The sequence below is a fragment of the Pleurodeles waltl genome, chromosome 9 (genome assembly GCF_031143425.1).
Source record: "Pleurodeles waltl isolate 20211129_DDA chromosome 9, aPleWal1.hap1.20221129, whole genome shotgun sequence".
Lineage (NCBI taxonomy): Eukaryota > Metazoa > Chordata > Amphibia > Caudata > Salamandridae > Pleurodeles > Pleurodeles waltl.
In genome coordinates, this window is record NC_090448.1 from 472,588,025 (window position 1) to 472,600,176 (window position 12,152).

The following is a 12,152-nucleotide window of genomic DNA, read 5'->3' on the forward strand; positions in this document are numbered from 1 at the left end:
CGAAGAAATCTCCCGTGGGTCGACGGAATCTTCCCCCTGCAACCGCAGGCACCAAAAAGCTGCATTACCGGTCCCTTGGGTCTCCTCTCAGCACGACGAGCGAGGTCCCTCGAATCCAGCAACTCTGTCCAAGTGGCCCCCACAGTCCAGTGACTCTTCAGTCCAAGTTTGGTGGAGGTAAGTCCTTGCCTCACCTCGCTAGACTGCATTGCTGGGAACTGCGACTTTTGCAGCTACTCCGGCCTCCGTGCACTTCCGGCGGAAATCCTTTGTGCACAGTCCAGCCTGGGTCCACGGCACTCTAACCTGCATTGCACGACCTCCTAAGTTGTTCTCCGGCGACGTGGGACTTCTTTGTGCGACTCCGGGTGAGCACCATTTCACGCATCCTCGTAGTGCCTGTTTCTGGCACTTCTCCGGGTGCTACCTGCTGCTGAGAGGGCTCCTTGTCTTGCTCGACGTCCCCTCTCTCTCCTGGTCCAATTTGCGACCTCCTGGTCCCTCCAGGGCCCCAGCAGCGTCCAAAAACGCTAACCGCACGATTTGCAGCTAGCAAGGCTTGTTGGCGTTCTTTCGGCAGGAAAACACTTCTGCACGACTCTCCACGGCGAGAGGGATCCGTCCACCAAAGGGGAAGTCTCTAGCCCTTTTCGTTCCTGCAGAAACCGCAGCTTCTTCTGTCCAGTAGAAGCTTCTTTGCACCCGCAGCTGGCATTTCCTGGACATCTGCCCATCTCCGACTTGCTTGTGACTTTTGGACTTGGTCCCCTTGTTCCACAGGTACCCTAGATTGGAAATCCACAGTTGTTGCATTGTTGGTTTGTGTCTTTCCTGCATTATTCCTCTAACACGACTTCTTTGTCCTTAGGGGAACTTTAGTGCACTTTGCACTCACTTTTCAGGGTCTTGGGGAGGGTTATTTTTCTAACTCTCACTATTTTCTAATAGTCCCAGCGACCCTCTACAAGGTCACATAGGTTTGGGGTCCATTCGTGGTTCGCATTCCACTTTTGGAGTATATGGTTTGTGTTGCCCCTATCCCTATGTTTCCCCATTGCATCCTATTGTAACTATACATTGTTTGCACTGTTTTCTAAGACTATACTGCATATTTTTGCTATTGTGTATATATATCTTGTGTATATTTCCTATCCTCTCACTGAGGGTACACTCTAAGATACTTTGGCATATTGTCATAAAAATAAAGTACCTTTATTTTTAGTATAACTGTGTATTGTGTTTTCTTATGATATTGTGCATATGACACTAAGTGGTACTGTAGTAGCTTCACACGTCTCCTAGTTCAGCCTAAGCTGCTCTGCTATGCTACCATTATCTATCAGCCGAAGCTGCTAGACACCCTATACACTAATAAGGGATAACTGGGCCTGGTGCAAGGTGCAAGTACCCCTTGGTACTCACTACAAGCCAGTCCAGCCTCCTACATTGGTTGTGCAGCGGTGGGATAGGTGCTTTGAGACTACTTACCACTCTTGTCATTGTACTTTTCATAAGAGAAAAATATACAAAACAAGGTCAGTGTATATACACATAGCCAAAAAGTTTTGCATTTCCTCTTTTCACTCTTTTTCTAAGTGCTGAAAAGTACTTTTAAACTTTCAAAAAGTTCTTAAAAGTTTAAAAAGCTTTTTTTCTGTCTTTCTAAAAAGTTCTGAAAACTTTTTTCTCTTTTTCTATCACTTTAACTCTCTCTAAAAATGTCTGGCACAGGCCAAAATGTTGATCTGTCCAAACTTGCATATGATCACCTTAGCTGGAAAGGAGCAAGGAGTCTCTGCATAGAGAGAGGTTTGAGTGTAGGGAAGAATCCTTCCTTGGAACTGTTACTTAACATGCTTAGAGAACAAGATAAGGCTATAGGTGCCCCATCTGTTGAAAAAGTACCTAATAGTTCCCAATCTGATTCAGGGACTCCCCCAGGAAAAGATTCAGGAAAGAAACTTCCTAGCCTGCCCATTACTAGACAGTCTAGCATAGTTGGTAATGATGATGAGCCACACCATACAAATATTGTTGTCTCACATCATAGCAAAAGCATTTATTCTCACCATACTGGTAGTAATGTTTCTGTTAGCCAAGCTGTTAGGGTGGCTTCTGTAAGGGACAGGTCTCCTTCTGTTCATTCCCATCATACCTCTGTATCTAGGAATGTCCCTCCCACCAACCCTGATGACAGAATGTTAGAGAGGGAACTCAATAAGTTGAGGGTGGAACAAACCAGACTGAAGCTTAAGAAGCAACAGCTGGATTTGGATAGACAGTCTTTTGAACTAGAGAAGGAAAGACAGAAGTTGGGTTTAGAAACCCATGGTGGCAGCAGCAGTATTTCCCATAGTCATCCTGCAAAAGAGCATGATTCCAGGAATCTGCACAAGATAGTTCCCCCTTATAAGGAGGGGGATGACATTAACAAGTGGTTTGCTGCACTTGAGAGGGCCTGTGTTGAACAGGATGTCCCTCAAAGGCAGTGGGCTGCTATCCTATGGCTATCATTTAGTGGAAAAGGTAGGGATAGGCTCCTTACTGTGAAAGAAAATGATGCTAATAATTTCCAAGTTCTTAAGAATGCACTCCTGGATGGTTATGGCTTAACCACTGAACAATACAGGATAAAGTTCAGAGAGACCAAAAAGGAGTCTTCACAAGACTGGGTTGATTTCATTGACCATTCAGTGAAGGCCTTGGAGGGGTGGTTACATGGCAGTAAAGTTACTGATTATGACAGCCTGTATAACTTGATCCTGAGAGAGCATATTCTTAATAATTGTGTGTCTGATTTGTTGCACCAGTACTTGGTGGACTCTGATCTGACCTCTCCCCAAGAATTGGGAAAGAAGGCAGACAAATGGGTCAGAACAAGGGTGAACAGAAAAGTTCATACAGGGGGTGACAAAGATGGCAACAAAAAGAAGGATGGTAAGTCTTCTGACAAGGGTGGGGACAAATCTAAAAATGAGTCTTCATCAGGCCCACAAAAACACTCTGGTGGGGGTGGTGGGCCCAAATCCTCTTTTAATCAGAACAAGGAAAAGAAACCATGGTGCTATTTATGTAAAATAAAAGGCCATTGGACAACAGATCCCAGTTGTCCAAAGAAAAGCACCAATGCTCCTACCACTACAACCCCTACTGCTACCCCTAGTGTCCCTACTAATAGCAGTGGTGGTGGGAGCAAACCTACTAATAGCCAATCCAAGGGAGTAGCTGGGCTCACTATTGGTAACTTAGTTGGGGTTGGCCTTCTTAGGGAGGCCACAGAGGCTGTGTTAGTCTCTGAGGGGGCTATTGATTTAGCCACCTTAGTTGCTTGTCCCCTTAATATGGATAAGTACAAGCAGCTACCCCTAATAAATGGTGTTGAGGTTCAGGCCTACAGGGACACTGGAGCCAGTGTGACTATGGTCATAGAGAAACTGGTCCACCCTGAACAACACCTACTTGGTCACCAGTACCAAGTAACCGATGCTCACAACAACACACTTAGCCACCCCATGGCTGTTGTTAATCTCAACTGGGGGGGGGGGTTACTGGTCCAAAGAAAGTTGTGGTAGCTTCAGATTTACCTGTAGACTGTCTATTAGGGAATGATTTGGAGACATCAGCTTGGTCAGATGTGGAGTTGGAGGCCCATGCAGCAATGCTGGGCATCCCAGGGCATATTTTTGCTTTGACAAGGGCTCAGGCCAAAAAGCAAAAAGGACAGGGAAGCTTGGATCCTGGAACAATGGACCAAGTGCTCCCTAAAGCTAGGGCTAGTAGAAGCAAACCACTTCCTACTATCCCTCCCTCTACAGTGGATTCAACTTCTGAGGAAGAAGAATTCCCTCCCTGTGCAGAACCTACACCAGAGGAGCTGGAAGCAGACACTGCTGAGCTTTTGGGTGAAGGGGGGCCTGCCAGAGAGGAGCTGAGTGTGGCACAGCAAACCTGTCCCACATTAGAGGGTCTCAGACAGCAAGCTGTCAAACAGGCTAATGGGGATGTCAGTGACTCTCACAGAGTTTACTGGGAGGACAACCTCTTGTACACTGAGCATAGGGATCCTAAACCTGGAGCTGCCAGGAGATTAGTGATTCCTCAGGAGTACAGAAAGTTCCTCCTAACCCTGGCACATGACATTCCCCTAGCTGGGCATCTAGGACAAATGAAAACTTGGGACAGGCTTGTTCCCCTGTTTCATTGGCCTAGAATGTCTGAGGACACAAAGGAATTTTGTAAGTCCTGTGAAACCTGTCAAGCCAGTGGCAAGACAGGTGGCACCCCAAAGGCACCCCTTATTCCACTTCCTGTGGTTGGGGTTCCCTTTGAAAGGGTAGGGGTTGACATAGTTGGCCCCCTTGACCCTCCTACTGCTTCAGGCAATAGGTTTATCTTGGTGGTAGTGGACCATGCCACAAGATATCCTGAAGCTATTCCTTTAAGGACCACTACAGCACCTGCAGTGGCAAAGGCCCTCCTGGGAATATTTTCCAGGGTGGGCTTCCCAAAGGAAGTGGTATCAGACAGGGGAAGCAATTTCATGTCTGCATACTTAAAGGCCATGTGGAAGGAGTGTGGTGTAACTTACAAGTTCACAACACCCTATCATCCACAAACAAATGGACTGGTGGAGAGATTTAATAAAACTCTCAAAGGCATGATTATGGGTCTCCCTGAAAAACTCCGCAGGAGATGGGATATCCTTCTACCATGCCTCCTTTTTGCCTACAGGGAGGTACCCCAGAAAGGAGTGGGCTTCAGCCCCTTTGAACTTCTTTTTGGACACCCTGTTAGGGGTCCACTCACACTTGTAAAGGAGGGTTGGGAACAACCTTTAAAAGCTCCTAAGCAGGATATTGTGGATTATGTACTTGGCCTCAGATCAAGGATGGCTGAGTACATGAAAAAGGCCAGCAAAAACCTTCAGGCCAGCCAAGAGCTCCAGAAGCAATGGCATGATCAGAAGGCTGTTTAGGTTCAGTACCAACCAGGGCAGAAAGTGTGGGTCTTGGAGCCTGTGGCCCCAAGAGCACTCCAAGATAAATGGAGTGGTCCCCACACAATTGTTGAGAAAAAGGGTGAAGTCACCTATTTAGTTGACTTAGGCACTGCAAGGAGTCCCCTTAGGGTACTCCATGTAAACCGCCTGAAACCCTACTATGACAGGGCTGATCTCACCCTGCTCATGGCAACAGATGAGGGACAGGAAGAAGACAGTGATCCTCTACCTGATCTCTTCTCTTCCACAGAACAAGATGCTCTTGTGGAAGGTGTAGTTTTGGCTGATTGTCTTACTGCTGAGCAGAAAGACCATTGCATAAATCTCCTAGATCAATTCTCTGAACTCTTCTCTACTGTGCCAGGTACCACTTCTTGGTGTGAGCACACTATAGATACTGGAGACAGGTTACCTGTCAAAAGTAAGATCTATAGGCAGCCTGACCATGTCAGGGACTGCATAAAGCAAGAGGTCCAAAAAATGTTAGAACTAGGAGTGGTTGAGCACTCTGAAAGTCCATGGGCTTCTCCTGTGGTACTTGTACCAAAACCCCATTCCAAAGATGGAAAGAAGGAAATGCGGTTTTGTGTAGACTATAGAGGTCTCAACTTGGTAACCAAAACTGATGCTCACCCTATACCCAGGGCAGATGAGCTCATAGATACACTGGCATCTGCCAAGTATCTAAGCACTTTTGATTTGACTGCAGGGTATTGGCAGATCAAATTGTCAGAAGATGCTAAACCTAAGACTGCATTTTCTACCATTGGAGGCCATTACCAGTTTACTGTAATGCCTTTTGGTTTGAAAAATGCACCTGCCACTTTTCAAAGGTTGGTGAACACAGTCCTGCAAGGGCTGGAAGCTTTCAGTGCAGCATATTTGGACGATATAGCTGTCTTTAGCTCCAGTTGGGATGATCACCTGGTCCACCTATGGAAAGTTGTGGAGGCCCTGCAGAAGGCAGGCCTCACTATCAAGGCTTCAAAGTGCCAGATAGGGCAGGGGAAGGTGGTTTATCTGGGACACCTTGTTGGTGGGGAACAGATTGCACCACTTCAGGGGAAAATCCAAACAATTATTGATTGGGTTCCCCCTACCACTCAGACTCAGGTGAGAGCCTTCCTAGGCCTCACTGGGTATTACAGGAGGTTCATTAAGAACTATGGCTCCATTGCAGCCCCTCTTGATGACCTCACATCCAAGAAAATGCCTAAAAAGGTATTATGGACAGCAAACTGTCAGAAAGCTTTTGAGGAGCTGAAGCAGGCCATGTGCTCTGCACCTGTCCTGAAAAGCCCTTGTTACTCTAAAAAATTCTATGTCCAAACTGATGCATCTGAATTAGGAGTAGGGGCAGTCCTATCACAACTTAATTCTGAGGGCCAGGATCAACCTGTTGCTTTTATTAGTAGGAGGTTGACCCCTAGAGAAAAGCGTTGGTCTGCCATAGAGAGGGAGGCCTTTGCTGTGGTCTGGGCTCTGAAGAAGTTGAGGCCATACCTGTTTGGCACTCACTTCATTGTTCAGACAGACCACAAACCTCTACTTTGGCTAAAACAAATGAAAGGTGAAAATCCTAAATTGTTGAGGTGATCCATATCCCTACAGGGAATGGACTATACAGTGGAACATAGACCTGGGAGTAGCCACTCCAATGCAGATGGACTGTCCAGATATTTCCACTTAGACAATGAAGACTCATCAGGTCATGGCTAGTCTTATTGTCCTTCGTTTGGGGGGGGGTTGTGTAGGAAAGTACCATCTTGCCTGGCATGTTACCCCCATTTTTCACTGTATATATGTTGTTTTAGTTGTATGTGTCACTGGGACCCTGGTAACCCAGGGCCCCAGTGCTCATAAGTGGGCCTGAATGTGTTACCTGTGTAGTGACTAACTGTCTCACTGAGGCTCTGCTAATCAGAACCTCAGTGGTTATGCTCTCTCATTTCTTTCCAAATTGTCACTAACAGGCTAGTGACTATTTTTACCAATTTACATTGGCTTACTGGAACACCCTTATAATTCCCTAGTATATGGTACTGAGGTACCCAGGGTATTGGGGTTCCAGGAGATCCCTATGGGCTGCAGCATTTCTTTTGCCACCCATAGGGAGCTCTGACAATTCTTACACAGGCCTGCCACTGCAGCCTGAGTGAAATAACGTCCATGTTATTTCACAGCCATTTTACACTGCACTTAAATAACTTATAAGTCACCTATATGTCTAACCTTTACCTGGTAAAGGTTAGGTGCAAAGTTACTTAGTGTGAGGGTACCCTGGCACTAGCCAAGGTGCAACTATATTGTTCAGAGCCAATTCCCTGAACTTTGTGAGTGCGGGGACACCATTACACGCGTGCACTACATATAGGTCACTACCTATATGTGGCTTCACAATGGTAACTCCGAATATGGCCATGTAACATGTCTATGATCATGGAATTGCCCCCTCTATGCCATCCTGGCATAGTTGGCACAATCCCATGATCCCAGTGGTCTGTAGCACAGACCCTGGTACTGCCAAACTGCCCTTCCTGGGGTTTCACTGCAGCTGCTGCTGCTGCCAGCCCCTCAGACAGGCATCTGCCCTCCTGGGGTCCAGCCAGGCCTGGCCCAGGATGGCAGAACAAAGAACTTCCTCTGAGAGAGTGTGTGACACCCTCTCCCTTTGGAAAATGGTGTGAAGGCAGGGGAGGAGTAGCCTCCCCCAGCCTCTGGAAATGCTTTGTTGGGCACAGATGTGCTCAATTCTGCATAAGCCAGTCTACACCGGTTCAGGGGACCCCTTAGCCCTGCTCTGGCGCGAAACTGGACAAAGGAAAGGGGAGTGACCACTCCCCTGACCTGCACCTCCCCTGGGAGGTGTCCAGAGCTCCTCCAGTGTGCTCCAGACCTCTGCCATCTTGGAAACAGAGGTGCTGCTGGCACACTGGACTGCTCTGAGTGGCCAGTGCCACCAGGTGACATCAGAGACTCCTTCTGATAGGCTCCTTCAGGTGTTGCTAGCCTATCCTCTCTCCTAGGTAGCCAAACCCTCTTTTCTGGCTATTTAGGGTCTCTGTCTCTGGGGAAACTTTAGATAACGAATGCAAGAGCTCAGCCGAGTTCCTCTGCATCTCTCTCTTCACCTTCTGATAAGGAATCGACTGCTGACCGCGCTGGAAGCCTGTAAAACTGCAACAAAGTAGCTAAGACGACTACTGCAACTCTGTAACGCTGATCCTGCCGCCTTCTCGACTGTTTTCCTGTTTGTGCATGCTGTGGGGGTAGTCTGCCTCCTCTCTGCACCAGAAGCTCCGAAGAAATCTCCCGTGGGTCGACGGAATCTTCCCCCTGCAACCGCAGGCACCAAAAAGCTGCATTACCGGTCCCTTGGGTCTCCTCTCAGCACGACGAGCGAGGTCCCTCGAATCCAGCAGCTCTGTCCAAGTGGCCCCCACAGTCCAGTGACTCTTCAGTCCAAGTTTGGTGGAGGTAAGTCCTTGCCTCACCTCGCTAGACTGCATTGCTGGGAACCGCGACTTTTGCAGCTACTCCGGCCTCCGTGCACTTCTGGCGGAAATCCTTTGTGCACAGTCCAGCCTGGGTCCACAGCACACTAACCTGCATTGCACGACCTCCTAAGTTGTTCTCCGGCGACGTGGGACTTCTTTGTGCGACTCCGGGTGAGCACCGTTTCACGCATCCTCGTAGTGCCTGTTTCTGGCACTTCTCCGGGTGCTACCTGCTGCTGAGAGGGCTCCTTGTCTTGCTCGACGTCCCCTCTCTCACCTGGTCCAATTTGCGACCTCCTGGTCCCTCCAGGGCCACAGCAGCGTCCAAAAACGCTAACCGCACAATTTGCAGCTAGCAAGGCTTGTTGGCGTTCTTTCGGCGGGAAAACACTTCTGCACGACTCTTCACGGCGAGAGGGATCCGTCCATTAAAGGGGAAGTCTCTAGCCCTTTTCGTTCCTGCAGAAACCGCAGCTTCTTCTGTCCAGTAGAAGCTTCTTTGCACCCGCAGCTGGCATTTCCTGGGCATCTGCCCATCTCCGACTTGCTTGTGACTTTTGGACTTGGTCCCCTTGTTCCACAGGTACCCTAGATTGGAAATCCACAGTTGTTGCATTGTTGGTTTGTGTCTTTCCTGCATTATTCCTCTAACACGACTTCTTTGTCCTTAGGGGAATTTTAGTGCACTTTGCACTCACTTTTCAGGGTCTTGGGGAGGGTTATTTTTCTAACTCTCACTATTTTCTAATAGTCCCAGCGACCCTCTACAAGGTCACATAGGTTTGGGGTCCATTCGTGGTTCGCATTCCACTTTTGGAGTATATGGTTTGTGTTGCCCCTATCCCTATGTTTCCCCATTGCATCCTATTGTAACTATACATTGTTTGCACTGTTTTCTAAGACTATACTGCATATTTTTGCTATTGTGTATATATATCTTGTGTATATTTCCTATCCTCTCACTGAGGGTACACTCTAAGATACTTTGGCATATTGTCATAAAAATAAAGTACCTTTATTTTTAGTATAACTGTGTATTGTGTTTTCTTATGATATTGTGCATATGACACTAAGTGGTACTGTAGTAGCTTCACACGTCTCCTAGTTCAGCCTAAGCTGCTCTGCTAAGCTACCATTATCTATCAGCCTAAGCTGCTAGACACCCTATACACTAATAAGGGATAACTGGGCCTGGTGCAAGGTGCAAGTACCCCTTGGTACTCACTACAAGCCAGTCCAGCCTCCTACAACGATTAGTACAATTCGTAATGCAAACATTAAATACAAACCCAGCACATGCTGCTCCAGCACATCCACATGCAGCAACACCAGGTATAAATCCTGCAACTGTACATTCAATAATGGGTAAAGTACCCGCCAAACGGGAGGAAACTCCGTTTTGGTTAGCACAAAAGATCAGTGCGCTGGAGGCAGTATTTCCCCATACGGGACCTTAGGCTAAACATAGAATATTAACAATGTGCTTGCCTTTTGGGATGGTCCCTACAGTGGATAACTGTAATACCTGGGGCACGGTATTTGCCGCGCTCTATACAACCGCACACAGTACACCGACACTTGCCAATTTACCGGATGTGTTGAAGCAAATTCAAGATGAATACGGGGCTGCCACAGCCCTAGATTTGGGGATGCAATTGATGGGTAATTTTGCCACAGTATCTTCAATCATTTTAAGTAACCTTAAAGGGGAAGCGGTCGCACTTGCAGTGCGCATGCAGCTCCGTGACATTCCGCAACAGGATCAGGAACGCAAGCTGCCTAAGATAATTGCAGAGACTTATTCTAGCATTGATCGAGAGAGTTTAGGGGCCAGACCATCTAAACCACAATTTCAGGGCAAATCGAATAAAGATATTCCCAAGCAAGCACGTGAGGGTAATAAGAAACGCTGGGATAAAAAACAACAAACTCCTAAAAAAGAGAGGGGAGAATCTCCACGTACGGAGACCCCGCAGAACAGATATAATCTCAGAAATCGAGATAATATAAAAACGCCTGATAGATATCAATATACCGATACACATCAATCTTGTTCCTTTCAGGACTCATCGGAAAAATGAAATGAGAGAGGTGGGCGATCAGAGCGAAGAACAGAGTACGTGAAACCGAGACAGGAATCACAACGCTCTTCGGAGGTTTCTGTTAAAAAGGAAGAGAAACCCACCCAACAAAAACCACAATTAAAAAAGCAAAAAGTGGCAGCAGTCACAGTCCAACATGCCACTCAGGAAGAGGGTCCGCTTGAAGAACAAGAAGTGGGCTCTAGCACTGCTAGACAGCGCGGCAGAGGTCACAATAGTTCACCGGAGTCTTCTAGAGCATCTGGAGTTGAAAGCAACAGATGACTTATACAAGTAGAAACTGCGGACATGTGTGTCTCCACGCCTGATAGGGTATATAAAGTAACGCTACAGTTAGAAGGAGACATTGAGCGCATAATAAACGCAATCTTTTGGGATCTTGTAGCAAATATATGTAATTTTTTGTTGGCCGAACAAGATTGGCCACCACCTGAATTTGTCCGCACCTGCCCGTATGGAGAAGACGTTATTAAACCTTCCTTCTTGCCCCTTTTTCCAGAGGAACTCGCTGAATCCTGTGTCATTGATTGGGCTTTGGCACAGGCACCTGCATTATACCAAAATCACGTAGGATGGGATAAAGAATCCCCCTACCATGTAATTCCAATTAAAAACGAACCACAATCTCAGTATCTTATAAAACACAAACAAAAGCACTTGTGAGAGAAATACTCACACAATTAGAGTACCAGGGCGTAATTGAACCCCGTGTCTCCCCAATGAATAATCCATTATTCCCAGTAGCTAAACCAGACCATTCATATAGAATAGTTTTAGACTACAGACACTTATGCTATACAAAAATCACATAGCACAGCACTAATGAACAATATAGTGCGTAAAAAATACAAAACAACACTGGACACTTCCAATGGTTTTTTAGAGACTTAAACAGTTTCAGTGCACTAGGCTCCCAGAAAAAATTCTGTTGTTTACCTCAGGGGTATAAGAACAGCCCAGGACTATTTGCAGATCGTGTGACAGCAATTTTATAAGAGATAGATCCTGAAGCATTGTCCTATGTAGATGATATCTATCTTACGGATGATGAATTGTTACAACATTTAAGACGGGTAGCCCGCATTGTTGTAGGATTTGCTGAATTTGGCTACAAATTCAACTTAAAAAAATACAAAAATTGCCTTCCTCATCGTCCTGTTTCTGGGCTATGAGCTGTCAAGTGAAGGGAAGAGCCTAGCGCCATAATTCTTAGAGAAATGCGCACAGTTACAACCACCAAATACGATTAAAAAACTCCAATCTCTATTGGGTTTCCTAAATTTTGCCAGAACTTACATTCCAAATTATGCTACACGCATAAAACCTTTATATGATCTGATACGTCTCGATTTTTCAAGTAAATTCTGGACAATTGAACATACACGCATTCTTCGAGATTTGCAAACAGACATGCTTGCAGCCCAACACTTACACACGAGGGACAACAAAACACATTTGGTCATCAGAGCAATAGCTGGTGCCATCGGTTTCACCTATGTGACATTTAATGAAGGTGAGACAGTCCGGATTCTCAGCACAACCTGCAATTGGCAC